Consider the following 15,710-nt stretch of genomic DNA (forward strand, 5'->3'; position numbering starts at 1 on the left):
GAGAGGGCATAGAAAAACATTTCAGTGTTTGACATGGCCGAGGTAAATGACAAAAGTCAATCTACACATCAATCGCCAAACATTGGAAATTCGGGAGGCAACACGCGACTGTTCAATAATGCACGGAATATCGATGTGGGGCATCGCGCGGCCGTGCGTGGCCTCCGCTCATCCTCGCCGGCTGCCCAACACTTACGCCGGTAACATTATTCATGCCTGCCTTCAACTAGGTACCTTGGAGAGTTATCGTCTAATTCTGTTGCTTCTGTGCAACCGTTTCAAATTCAGGCATGAAATATACGTGATTCGGAATAATATAGTAACGCCTTAAAGTGATGTCAACGCATAACAGCCCAAACAACTTAATTATTTTAAATTCGGCCCGATTAAAAAATGACGTAATTTAAATCCTATTACGAAACAATACATATGTACATATATTATTATTATTAGTCTAAGTTGTATGTTTAAATTTGTATTTCATTATGTTCTTTCATATTGGTGAGCAATAAAGAATATTTGTATTGTATTGTATTGTATTATGAAGAATCTGCATACCATTTTAATTTCGAGACAAACGAAGCAATCGGTCACCCAGATGTGTGTTCCAGGTTATTTATTACAGGCATCATATGTTCACGACACGCTTATGAATAGGTTCTATGTGAACTTTTGGTGACACGAAGCGGGTCATAGGCAATGGGCGGAGGGGGGTTGCCAAATGACATGTATCAATTATTCACACAAATTTCCCTGCTACATTTGCGTGTAGAAGACAAATAGATATCTACCTTTTAGACGAGCCGAGGCCGAAACAGCTCTATAATTACGAATAGCGGCACTACTCCTGTTTCAATCAATTTAAAACACCCATCGGTGCTGAAACTGTCATTATTGGACATATCCTATCCTATTAATTAATAACTCGGAAAGAAAGCCAATTTTAATGAAAATACATAGTAACTAAAAGACCTAAATCATTTTAGGTTGCAAGATCTATGATCAGAGCACGATCGTGGTATGACTGTGCAAGATCAGACCGGAGGACTTCTTTGGGCTAGTACAATGATGACCTCGAGCAGCATCATATTTAAGAACAAAAATAGAAGGATAAATTATTGAATCAACCATAGGAATATAATTTTTATTCATTTATTCATATTAAGTGATTGTTTTCAAACCTAAAAGCGTTTGCGTTATATTATAATGAACCGAAAATGTCCAGCGGGGGTGGTGGTGGCGCTGGCTTCAATTATTCACCGCGCGTATTTTGGTCACGAGGACGCTGCCCACGGCGTCTCTACCGACATACAACCTACCTACATCCAAGGGGTTGCTTGACAAATTAATGAACTGTCAATTTTACCTAAAACGTTGCGTTAAAGGCTCCACGTGCAAGACGTGGCTAATAATTCGACCTAACGACTTGATGGGTCGACAGAATAACCTTCAAAGTACGTGTGTAGCTCGGCTCATTTAAACTTCCGATATGATTTTTTGTAATTCTTTAAATCGACTTTTTAATACACATCTTTATTGGATTTTTTAAGGGAATGTGACATTGATGATATATGTAGATGATCAAGTTACGTAAGTAGTAAGTATTATACCACGATAAAATTAAATTTGAAGAATAAGCAAAATGCCATCTTCTAATGTCAAGCCATTAGCCAGGTACAAGTTTATCTACTTTTCAACGTATTTGTATCTATCTCACATAAAAATAAATAACTATTAGCAGGGAGACCTTGGCCTCAAAATCTTCGAGTAACCTCGGCGACTCACGCGTTTAACAAGCTGTTTATGCTACAAATATCGCAACTGAATAGATTACACGTATATTTGCTTTGTCAACTGTAAGTATACTTACCTACGATTGTTCTTCTGAATATACGCATTTACAAGCTTACCTAATTAATATTGAATTATTTTGGCACTTATTGGGTGAAAGTTGGATACATTCGATATTCAGTTGAATTTTAAGACGTTCATGAAAAAGACCTTCTGAGTAAAATTGTGTTATGAAACAACTTATCAGCGACATTCATGTCGAATCATAGTTTTATCGTAGGTATTATGATTAGTTGACATTGGTTTTTCCTAATTATGTTCAAGGAGGCCTGCCGTTTAGTTACAGCAGGATATATTCCAAAATACCAGGCGGAACTTTTTAGGTATACCGAGTACTAGGGCGCCAGGAGTGCTATCAGCACATGTCCATGTGTGCGGCATATCTCGCGAATTGGGCAACGCCTACTCGCGAACCGGTTGCCAAAATGACTCATATCTCTATGTGTTTAGTTCGCGTGCAAACTTTATCATACGTATCCTTGACGTTCATTGGTCAGTGAATATATAGGAATTATATACCAACTATTCTCGTTCAGTTCATTCACCTTTGGAATAACAACATACCTATATACAAATATATATGTATAGTTGTATGTGGTTTAATACTATGCCTCCTATGAATTTCTGCTATCCTAATAGAAGTTTGCAAAAGTTCGCGAATTGGTCAATAACTCGATAAGCTTTAACGGCAATTCTATTTATAAGTATCGACTCTTATTTCTTTCTGTTAAAATTTTACGATATGTAATGCAAGTTATTAGGACAATTATATTAAAGATTGTTTCGATGTAAACAACATAACTACACACCTTGGCCGTGGGCTCGAGTATCCCGACCTGACAGATTTTATTTTAACCACACATTTCTCGTCATAAGGAGTAACGAGCAAAAAGTATTACTTACAACTTTTGTTAAAATCAGGAAAAAACTTTTTTGTGTGTTTTCTGCACTGTGTACATCTTGGCGTAAAAAAATTACAACGAATAAGTAAAGTTTTTTATTTATAGATAAATTTGGCAAGTTTTATGTCTGTCTGTAGGTATGTCTAAACCAAGTCACATGGTGGTGGCAGCGTCGCAGCCAAAAAGATATTTTTCACTGATGTAATTACAGATTATTTTTCACAAGAATTGTCATATCTCTAAAACAAGGACGATTCAGAAAACTTATTATGATATTTTAATCTCTAAATGCGGTCAAGAATACACCTTTGAAATCTGTTGGGTTATTTGAGCCCACCGTGTACTTATACAATAAAGTACCTATGAAATATGTTTAGAGTTGCATTGCAAAAGGTATTGCAATTGACGAGTACGACGTAAATATTAAGTTTTTTTTATATCATAGGTATTAAAATCATATTTGAATGTATTTTGCCGTATGTAATTTCAAATTTGTCGTATATTTTAGCAATACAGTTAAAATCGCTGATAACTATATCACATATTATTATTAACGATAAACGGGGTATAACGAAGTAATTTTTATTTATTTTTAATTTTAGTTATAGCGACTATCGGTTATTATAAGGTAAAGACCATAAATCATCGGTTTCTTCAATGTCGTTAACTATATAAACAGTTTACATGTAATGCGAAGCATTATTGGTACCTGGTGCATTTAAACTAATCTTTGATAATTATTAATACCGCAGGGAATACTTCGCTCAGCGGCTAAGTCTGGCAATTCAACGGGGAAATGCAGCAAGCATTCTGAGGACGATGCCCCAGGCAACTCTAATGTAATCCAATTTAATATACCGCAGATTACCTAACAATATTACTCAAACTCAAAAATCAAAAACATATTGTAGAGTCTATAACGGAATCAGGAAACAATCTTCAAATCTTATGAATGGGTTTAAACGAGTTGGTTACGCTGACCATTTTTTGCCATAACACAAACACCTCTTATAATCTCATTTAGTCCTGGTACAATTGTGCGAAATTGACGTATCTTTCTCGCCCGCCCACAACAAAAACATTTTTTTGCGCGCGTACGCTCACAAAGTCCTCATTGTAATGTCATCATTACGCTGGTTGCACTACAAAGCGGCGCATTTATGCAGTGTTGCATTTGTTTGTAGGTCGGGGATACCCCGACTAGTCGTTGCGTTGGATCACTGACATCAGAACGCGAACGTGTGCGAATTTAAGGTCAACCACATTGCTGATCTCGGCTTATGTTAGAGTATCTTACCTACCTCAGCTATGAGAACGTTGACTCGGTTTTATTTATAAGTAACACCGTAAGGAGAATATTTATATCGACTGTATGTATTTTTTATGATAGTTCGGTATAATTATTATTTTTTAAATTTTTATTGCTGCATTTTGTTTAGAAGCCTTTCTAAAGTAGGGAAGTAAGTACCAAAACGACTCTATCCCTCGGATATGCGAGATGCAGACAACGAAATATCGGTTTGCGATGACCCTTTTAACTACCATATTAATCCCAATATTTCCAAGGCTTGAAAAGTACCAACTAAGCTATGTGCTAAGCTAAATAGGTAAGTCCGGCATCGGCTAAGTAGGTTGCTATTGTTTTTTTTATTATATTAGTCGTTCGATCGAGCACTATGCATGCTGCATGAACTTAATGAATTTAGGTCAAGATTTAAGATAAAATAGGCACCGAGAGGTAAAGGTAACTTTTCTCGTACATACAAGATCGACCTAGAATTTTCGAATCATACTTAGACAATAAGCAAGTACAAGTAAAGGTGACGTTCGTACTGTTGCGGCGTAGTTGTCGCCGCTGTATCTGTCAATTTTCTTAATAAAATGAGTGACGAAATGAGCGTCATAATCCGCAATATCTGCAAAAAATTAGGTTAGCATGGGGACTTAATAGTCCCTATGTGGACCCAAAACCTCCTTCCTTATACGTTGAGAGGAAACCTGTGCTTAGCTGTGGGAGTGGATCGTATTAATCGTATATCTATGTATATTACAATACAGCTTCATGTGTCAATGTTTAACACGTATTGCCAAGAACTGAATAGTGCACAGTGTCGCTATCGCGCATAGGCTATGCGGTTATCGGACGAATGCATTTTATCTGCGCAATGCGTGTGCGTTCGTTGCGTTTCGCGCCGCGCGATACGCACACCGGCCCTTCGCACGTTTCGTTGCATTGCACAAAACACTGGCGCCTATGATTCTGTTCTGTGGTCATAGTGTCGACGGTTGAAAAAATAAACGGACAGACAGACATGACGAATCCATAAGGGTTCCGTTTTTTGCCATTTGGCTACGGAACCCTAAAAATATTAGGTCACGGAATTTGAAGTTTGTCAGTTTTGAACCTTAATGCCATTACGAATCGAATAGTGACAAGCCAAATTCCACGACTGTACATACTAAGAGTCTTAACTAATCAGCAGCGGCCATTATTTATTCTGCAATAAAGTTTATGAATGGTAAATTTGTCAGTTAATAATGCAGATTATAGTATATTAGGTCTAAACCTAATTAACTTTCATTTTCTATTATGAAAAACAAGGCGAATTTATTGACAGCAAAAAACCGTTTTTTTTTAAATTAAATTAAGTTAGGTTTTTTTAATTACTTACCAATGAAGGTTTTTGAAACACCTCTAAGGTACGTATAGATTAGAATAAGTTTTTGGCAAAAAAAAAAAACATTTTTGGTAGGTACAAAAGCTTTTATCGCTGACTGCACTTTTCTTACCACAGGCAACTAATACTCATGGACAATTCTAAAAACCCCAGACACATTTTGCCAGAACAAACACACTAACACATTAACCAACAAACATACATACTCGTACTAACAGGGTAAGTTAAATAAAAGTTCGTAATAACATATTCTTTGAGTGGATAATCTTTGTCTGGTCACTCGTTTCCATGGTTACGTTTCCTGTCACTATATAAAAAAGCTATGGAGTTTTAAGATTCACCAACGTGCATTTTTGGGGTGTTTCTAGCCCAATCAAGTGCGCGGTTGTTTTATGCGATAAACGCAGCGTTGAACGCATGCGACAACGGAATGTAGGAAAAAGGAAAATGCGTTTACCGCAGCGCTTACCGCATAAAATATGTCATTGTCATTAGATTATCTGATGTAAGATGGGTGTGCGACAATGACAGTGCGATTTAATAACAGGGTTTCTACCTACTCAGCACCTTAGTACAATGTTTTACAATTTATTCTTACATACCTACTGTTTTTCTGGTTGACAAGACAGAATCGTGCTAATATTGATACTTGACTCTTGAGCAAGTTAAAGATTCCAGTTTTCAAAATTGAAAACTGGGATCTTGATCGTTGCGAGGGTTTCAACTTTCAAGACAGGAGGGTTAAACAAACTTTGCTACCGAATGTACGAGTAACACAAATGATTTTACTATACCAACGCGATGAAAATACGAACTGTAACTGTAAAATGACAAATTGCTATTAAAAATTTAAAATGCTGGTGTGCTGCTAACAAAAATGTTAACCCACTTCATATTTTAAACGAGAATGCAAATATTATTAGTTTAATCATTTCAGAGAAATTTTATTATACGGGGACTGAGGCTGTATAGATCGTGTCATCCACCACAACCAAGGCTCGGAACCGGTTTTTTCTTCATACAAAAAATACCGGTATTATTACGTTCTTTTTCGTTCTTTGGTTTATTATTTCATTTTTAATGGGACTATCTAATAATGCGAAGTTGTTACCTAAATACATGATCCAGTCCTACGTAAAGAGTATAAAATAATTAAAAATATTTTGCTACATCGGGATTTAAAAATAAACCGGTTCCGAGCCCTGACGACGACGCCTGCCTTGACTCGTAATGTCATGTTATTAAAGGTTAGATTTGAGAAATCTGCGCGTCATCGTGGATGACACGAACTATATGTATCTATGTTCGATTTAAAAAAGTACGAAATTTGTTTAATTGTGACTAAAATTGTAATAAAAAAAACTATTTGCATTCGTTTATAGTCAGGTATATTTCATAGCATAATTAGCATTGAAATATCCCTTGTATACCTAAATAATAATCTAATCGCATCAGTATAGAGCAGAAGCAGCTAACAACTTTCAGACCGACCCTCATATGATTACTTGAATTATTTGAGTTTATTATTTTATAACAAAATATTGAAATACTCTTTAGCTTGTTTATACAATCATAATACCTACTTATAACTAGATTGGATTAGATGTGCAGCAATTTATTCTTTTTTAAATGTTTCGATTCTAAGCTTTTATTTCTTTTTAACAATGTAAAATCTCAGGTAAAGTACGAACCGTGTTTTTAAATTCACTTGACTATGAATACTTCAATATTCAAATGAACTAAAACAAACAGTAAAATAAGTAGTAAGTTGCAATATTTGCATTAATAATCACACATGTTCTGTGTAATGCAAAAGGTAATTAATGTGCAACAGCTTATTGATTATGTTACTTGTAATTTACAATACCTACGTACGCATGTAAAAAACAAAAATAAATAGGTAATTTCAGTTAACTATTTAATTGCTTAAAGTGCCTAAAAAAACAAGTGTTGTTTCTTTATTTAAGTAGGTAAGTATAGTTGAAGATCAAACGAACTTACCAAGGTAGTAGCACCCCCAAGTATCAGCCTTGCACGGTTTTTAGAGTCTTGTACTGGCAAAATTAAAAAAAAAAAAAAAAACAAACAAACAAAAACACTACGTAAACTTTAAATCGCAAAGAATAAAGCTGTGAAACATAATAAACACCCCTACATCTACAATGGACGTAGCACCAATAATGAGACCAAAAATTATATACTTAATAATAAATTAACATCAGTTTTTAAACACTGGCAACAATTTACCTTTCATTCCATTTAAGTTTCATTAATTTCTGACTGTTGAAAGAAATAGCTCCATACTGCCCATGACTGAAGAATAAAAACATAGTTTTAATTTGTTAATTATGTTGAAGCCAACTGCAGTATCTTTTATTAAACTCGTCAAAAACATAAAAGACGAATAGGACATTCAACTTTTAACGCGCAAAGCTGTAGAAATTTTACGGGTATCCGTGAAATATCAAAAATGGGTCTGTTTCCAAAGGTAGCCGTTGCATTCACATCACCATTACTATATCTTTTGATATTGACATATTTGTGACAATACACATTCATTAAAATTATTTACAAAGCTAAGTATAATGATTTTAAGTAAGTTTATTAATTGCTGCTACTTAATTACAATCTTGTAAAATAGTCTGTATTAAGCACTCTTAAATATAACACATTTAACAAATTCTAATACGGATCTCTAAAACAGATAATTTCGCAAAACGAATTACAATATCAAAATTTGTATTTGATTTCACAATACGTGATTTTTATTGAGAAACGAACGTATGTGCGTTACGCACATGTCTAAAACAAGATAAAAGGTTCTTGGTAGTCTAGACATTGTCGAAAACAAATTCTTTTAGTATTGCTAATCTACATTGCATTTACCGAACAATGCAACTTACCTGTTGCCCCATATTACACATCGCAACTATTTTAAGGTGTACAAAGCATGGTGGTTTATGTAGGATATAGGATCAACTCTGACCCAAAGCCATTAGGGTCGATAAAGAGGTCAAGACAAAGATAATAGATACAGTACTGAACAAAAAAAAGTTGTACGTGGTAGAACGTAGAGCAATCGTGCAGTGCGCTGCAGCGAATTCTGGTTATAGATAATGTTATCGCTTCCATGGAACTAAGCCAGCGCGATAATGGTCGACCAAATAGTAATTTGCAATATCCAATCACACCCGCTGCCACAGGCCGTGGCCGATACCAACTACCACGACACGATAACTTTTTGTGTGCAATATGCTAGCTTCATATTTCACGTTGAAATACTCTTCCCTTCTAGAGTTCTAGGCAAATACTAGTTTAAGATTTATCTTTATCAGTTTTGATATATTTGGTTAATTTACTGATTTGTACTTATTACTGACCGTACTTTTTTGCCACTGCCAAATTGAAGTAATTTTAGATTTTTAAAAATTAAAAAAAATATTAACATTCCATGAACTCTTAGTATGACCTAAGTACTAAATCAACCCTTAATTGTCCTGTTTTAGGCATGAAACATCTTAATTTTGCTTAAGAAGTGATATTAAATTATAAACAAGACAACAACCCAATAAATCAATTAATTTAGGTGTTATATTATTCAACTTGTGTGTTGATGGTAGTTTATGTTACTGGCCACCCTCCAATTACTGGCCACCTTTTACTAAAATGGCTAAAATAAGAATTCTATTTATTTATTTACACAATTCAAGTAAACTAAATTACTATCGTTCTGATGATTAACTTAAATTGTGTGATTATTAAACAGAATTCCTTTTAGTATAAGGTGGCCAGTAATTGGCTACTTGACAGTTTTTTTTATAAATAATGTCAATCGATCTTGATTTTCCTGAGGATCGAATGTCTATATAGGACTCATTGCATTTAACAACACAAAGGTCAGAAATGAGAGTTAAAGTCTGACGCTCGCACTCGACGATTGAAACGCCTCTACCAAAATGATAATGTGATATGACGTCCCATTACATAAGTCTGTCCTAAATGTATGGAAGATCAAGGAAATTGCCATTTTGACCCTGAAATATTGCGTTTATGTGTATTTTTGAAAGACAAAAAAACTTTTTTTTTTTAGACTTTGGAGCCTTGTATTTTTTTATAATCACGATATAATTTTGTAAATTCCACTTTTTTATAATGGATGGCTCATTTTCTATTCATTTAACTAAATTTTGTTACAATATTCAACATATGTCAAGTACCTATTTGCACAATAGAGGAAAATGAAAAGCAGGGCTAGCGTAAAATATAAACGAAAATAAAAAAGGCATTTACAGGACGTTTGGGATCAACACGCAATTGGCAACAAAATAGTCATGGGCTATCGGTTCGAAATATAAAAATGAGAAAGGGTTTAGTGTAAGCCTTTTGAAGCGGGTCGAATCGGAATCGACAGCGGGACATTTCGTATTTTGTAGAGATCCTGAGGAAATTCTGAAATACTAAAAACGCAAAAGTGTACTGTAAGTGAAGTGAAATAAGAAAAATACATTTAAAAAAAGGGGAGTTAAATAGTAGATTGAATAATAGAATAGAGTTAAATATTAGACCAAGGGATGAAAGGCACCCATTTATGTCGAGGTAGTTTATAGCGAGTTATTTTAGAGAATTTAAATAATGAATAACAATTTAATGAAATGCCTGCTAGAAAGGGGCCTTGACATCCTCTCCGGATTTTTCCTGATGCAAAGGCTATCCATCGCAATTCAACGCGGCAGCGCAGCGAGCGTGTTGGACACCTTTGCACCGGGGGCGGCCCGGTATTCAGTAGGTAGGTAGTTATTTTGTACATATTTAGTTTATATTTATATTTAAGTTCTGATACATTTAGGTTTAGTTTTAAATTAGTTTTATGTTTAGATATATTTTAGTATTATTTGCTTAAAAAAAATTAACGATTACTCGTTATTTTACAATAAGCAATTTTTATCTTATATTTAATTTTATTTACATGAATAATTATAAATATCTTTAAAAGCCCATTTAATAGCGTAAAAACGTTTTATTGTGGCTGTATAAGATTCTGCCTATGCTCATTTATGCAAGTTTAAGGGTTTAAAAATTTTTTTTGGTGTATTCCTTTTGGTGCCCGTCTTATGAAATCAATGTAAATGCAAACACTTTACTTGCATGATTTTTGATGTAAAAAATCCAACGCGGGATTAGTAAAATTAGAACAATTACCAATTGTTCCAGGCGGGGAAATAGAGAATTTCTTTCCATTTGTTTCGACCCAGCTACTCATGGGAGGACGGGGACACAGAGAAGTACACTACTTTTCTGCATTAGAGCAGAAACGTATCACTTTCTGCGTACTTTATAGATCAACTATGACCCACTTTCAGAGCATGTGAGCTATGAAAAAGAGACTTCTGGTTGTAAACCAAACTACAAGCTTTCATGAGACGGACCCTAGGAGGAATAGAAGTCATGGTGGCTGTCAGCTCAATTGGGTAACACTTGGGACAGATACATTAATGCAATACTTAAATATACAGAAAAAACATAACTCAGGAACAAATACGTGTTCCTTCACACAAATAAATATTTGGCTATAGAATCGATTCAGGGACCACCAGCTTCGTAGGCAAAGATATTTCTAATTGGGCTATGTAGCCGTCAAACAATTTTTAACTAATAATTACAAAACAAAACACATATTGTAGTTTCCCAATTCGCGTTCGCGTAACGGAACCCTGCTTATAAAATAAGCAAAATACTTTCGATTTTCGCCTATCGCGTTTTGTAATAAAATTGTCAGTATTTGTCTTACGCATGAGTGATATTTATTGTCTATTTGTATCTTTTTAGGCGGGTGAAATGGTATTTACGCTATCGGTATCACTTTTTCAGTAGCAAAGTTACAGAATTGATAACAATTTTAACAATTTTAGCGAGAAATTTTACTTGAATTCTCGTATAATTTTCTCTATTAACAGTGTCAGGTTCATATTGCACATTGAAAACGAGAATTATCAAAATAACCTTACCAAGATAAAAACGAAACCTGTGTCGGATTTCCATAGTCCAAATTCAAAACTTACAATGATCATAATTGTTGCTGTAATAAAATGTATTATTAAATACTACAACTAATTACATGATACCTACCCCGGCTAGTTGTGGCAAAACAACCCTACAATGTTTACCCTTGCGGACTGGTCTCTATAAAAAAAGGCGCAATTATAATAAAAATACAATTTTGGCCACAACCCTCCGCGTTGCTGAAGGGTGGTTGCAAATAAAACAACCGTAAAAAACTAATCATGTAGGGTTTGTAGCGACATATGCTGACCGGCCTTCGCCACTATGATTCATAATTTTCATTAGATGTCAATATTAATATACTAGTTGTCAACTAAAAGTGAAACAAAATCTGATTTCAGTAATTTCAAGCACTTAATAGCGAATAAAAAATACCTACCTATTGAAAACCTAATCTTTATCTTCTAGGGTTCTGATGATGATGAGGATATCGCATTATTCGCATTCCATTTTGGTATTTAACTTAAATAACCCGCAATCTGAATTACCTACCTAATTTAGGAATTTAAGGGCCTGTTTCACAATGTCCAAGTAAAGTCCTCAATAAGCTGCTTGCCACTTAGGTATCTAGCGAATAAAGTAATCGTTGGCGTTACACAGTCATCAAATAAACTTAACTGGTAGATAAAGTTCTACGTTTTTCAGGAAGTTTTATCTGGAAGTTAATTTATTTGCTAATTAGCTACCCAGTACTTTACCCAAAACTTTGATAGATAAGATATTATGCGTCTCCTCATCACAATGACTCCGTCCGGGATGCACAATCCAAATTTTCACTCAAAGCACAGGTATTTAACAAGTGTGACAAAGATAGACTAAGATCAATATCAAATTAAAATTTCTCTATTCATAATCCAGGTGTCTTAGTTATATTGTCCTGCCAGCTTTGAATGATACCTATAATTATGGCTCAATGGACGGTATCGTGTCCATCTACCGCCATTATACACGCGCCGGATACAACATACCGACTCTTTGTTATTGATTTTGCTAAAACTCACTAGCTTTGTAGCTTATCGACCGAAATAAATGAAGTTTTGTAGTGAACTATAAGAGGGTGCGTAATATTTAGGTAAATTTTGATTAACTCTTTTTTAACGATAACGGACAAAAAATGGCTTCATGATTTTATGGCCTTCATCAACAGTTAATTCATAAAAATGTTACGAGAGAAAGTTAGTTAGTGCTAGTTAGTGCTTCTGGGCATTTTCCGCAAATCGACAACCATTGTGCCTATTTTGCGTGAAACGAGGTAGCGCTACTCTAACCACCCCAGCTCCTCCACGAAGCCTAGCAAAGCACGAGAGAAAATGAACTGCGATAAAAAAACTCACAAATAAAATATAGGTGACTGACTTTTAGAAATCGGCAAAGCTGGGGTTAAAAATGCCTTTGCATGTTCCAATCGAAACTTCAATTTATTTATTATTTATTCGTATGGCATTTACAGAGTCGCTTAATTATAAATTATAATACAATATCTAAGTTCTTCACCCATTGGGCAGTGTTTGCATTAGGTGAGTGAAGATCTAGGGCCTCTCCAACAAATTTTCGTATCGGGCAATTATGTATAATGTGGTGTATAGTCTGCACTGGGGCCCCGCAGTCGCACGCTGGCGAGTCTCGCCAACCACACTTAAACAAGTAGTTCGCACAGCGTCCATGTTCGGTGCGGAGTCTGTTTAATTGGCACCATTCCTTCCTAGATGCTGAAAAGCCATACGGCTTTTTAGTAGGGTCGTAGGTATTTAGGCTGGGCTTTGGCAGGTTGGATTTCCACTCATCTTTCCAAGCGTCTTGTATATTGAATCCGCCTTGCGTCAGGTTTTGAGCGGTTTGATAGGGCGGGTGTCGAGACTTCAGACGATGCTGTGGAGGATTAAGGAATTCCTGGCGGATCGGCAGGTTCGGGTCGCTGTGAATTTTGTTCGCTTCTTTTACCAGTGCCAGCTGTCGTCTAAGATGAGGTGGAGGGATGTGGCTTAGGGCTGGGAGCCATTGTATGTGAAACTTCAATAGACACCTAATATTCACGGAGTTAATGAAATTGTATTTATTTATACTTGTTGATTATTTGTTAGTAAGTATTCTTTTAATTTTTATTTTCAGTGTAACGAACATGATACAAATTCTTAAAATTTTGACCAGACGCACTTAAATAACGCAACAATAGCTTTCAGAAATGCTTAAAGATAGAACAAACATAAGACACTTAAAATTACGCAGCAACGAAAGTGTCGTCTCGTAAATTAAACGTAAAGCATTAGTGATGGGTGTGACTTGTAAAACGATATTTATGTAATTTATTGAAACATCTTACTTAGTATTCCGACACCACACCTTCTGAAAGACCTTGCATAGCTAACATATGCTCAAAAGTTAAATGTCGTTGAGCAGGATCCAAAATTTATGAAACTAAATTACCCATCAACGAATACATTTTCTAACTTTCCAATGCATTTTAAAAGTATCGCGTCGGTGCAACGACCAGCATGCGGCGATGCGCGATGGGACGATCTCTCGCGGGTAGCAGATCGAGTCCGCCCAAGGACGTCCACTCCGCCACAGCCTCCAACTCCACAAAACAGCCTTGTCGTTAACAACTCAAGGCTTAAATTTAAAAAACAAGCTACCCTGGCCGGTAAGAAAAATGATCCTGTATAAAAAAGTAAAAAAGTAGAGAGCTCGCGGTTGTTTTATTTTCTCGGGATTCGGGCGAAGCCAACATGGCCGCGAGTAGGAAAGCAAATTATCTTAAGATATACTTTATTATAAGATTAAGATCCGTCAAGTCAACGGTGCGGTTACACTTTTTATGAATTACATATTTGTTTTTGATGACATAACATACCTACAAAGTTTAAGCAGACTTAAAGGGTGTTTTTGTGGGTTTTTTAAAGACAAGCAATGTAATAATGTCACGATCAGCTCTTGGCATATTTTTTGTTAAACAAGCTCTAGCTATTACGTGAAACGAGGCGGTGCGTAAATGTTGACATTAGCAGAAGTTCATTACGCGCGCCAGCCTGTCTGGCGGGCAGGTGCTGCTGGCCGATATTTTGACAACGATACTTAGCAGAACCGCCCATTTCTAAAATTTATTGCCTTTTTTCATCACCCTCTTGACCCATTTCATAGTAGTCGATAGTATCTCTTCGAAATTTTGACTGTTGTATTAATTATTATCGTTTTTGGATCGGTAAATTTGTTAACTAACATAATTAAGTTCACGTGAGCAACACTTAACTATGCCTACATTTAATAGAAAAACTCATAGTCATGTGTTTTCGTTTACGTATTAGATTGACCAGTGTAAATAAAAATATTTTGTGTAAGTAGCTTATAATTCTAACACTTCAAATTTACATTGTCGTACTTATATAAGTGGGATATCATAAAAAAAACTTTACCAATCACTAGTTCGGGCGTACGAGGTTTAGTTATTATTTACTGAGTATATAAGTACATAACAGGCAGTACCTAGTTACCTGTGAGCATCTACGATTAGCAGACAAGTCGCTCTACATGATCGTCAAATCTCGCAATTTACAATCTATGATGTCGCTATAATGTCCTCCGGGGCGGCTAGACAATGGGAGGAAAGTGTATAGGCATTGTTTCCTGGCCCGGGGAGTTTCGCTACAATGAGCGCCTTCCGGGCCGCTTGCAGGGCGTGGACTGCCCGAATTTGGATAATTATTATTAAAGACTTGCTTTTTAGGGTGTTCATATCTTAAATTACATATGAATGCAAATAAAGATTCAGAGAAAATTTTATCCTTAAAGAATGTAGTATTCGGTTTTCACAATTAGTTTTAAAAACCCTCCCCTACGTTAAGCGACTACTCAATATTGGAACGGATTTAAGTATTACGTAAGTATATTTAATAAACTAACTAATATAACAATAAAACAACGAATCTGTCCGTAAAAAACAGGAATCTCAATTTAATAAAATAAATAAGCCACCGGGAAAACACACAACTAAATGGCGCAGCCGAGTGCAAAGTACGTCTATTATTTAATTGTCTCGCAGTTAATATTAGAGATAAGAGGGTAAGGGTACTAAATAAAATAATAAATTCGGGCAGCGCGTGGCGGATGCTGGTGACAAATAATGGTCGCCGTGCCCCGTGAAATTACGATTATCTCTTTATACCAACCCTACGCTCATTATGCAAAATGCATTGTAATATTTGCCATTAATATGTATGTTTAA

The sequence above is a fragment of the Cydia pomonella genome, chromosome 4 (genome assembly GCF_033807575.1).
Source record: "Cydia pomonella isolate Wapato2018A chromosome 4, ilCydPomo1, whole genome shotgun sequence".
Classification (NCBI taxonomy): Eukaryota; Metazoa; Arthropoda; class Insecta; order Lepidoptera; family Tortricidae; genus Cydia; species Cydia pomonella.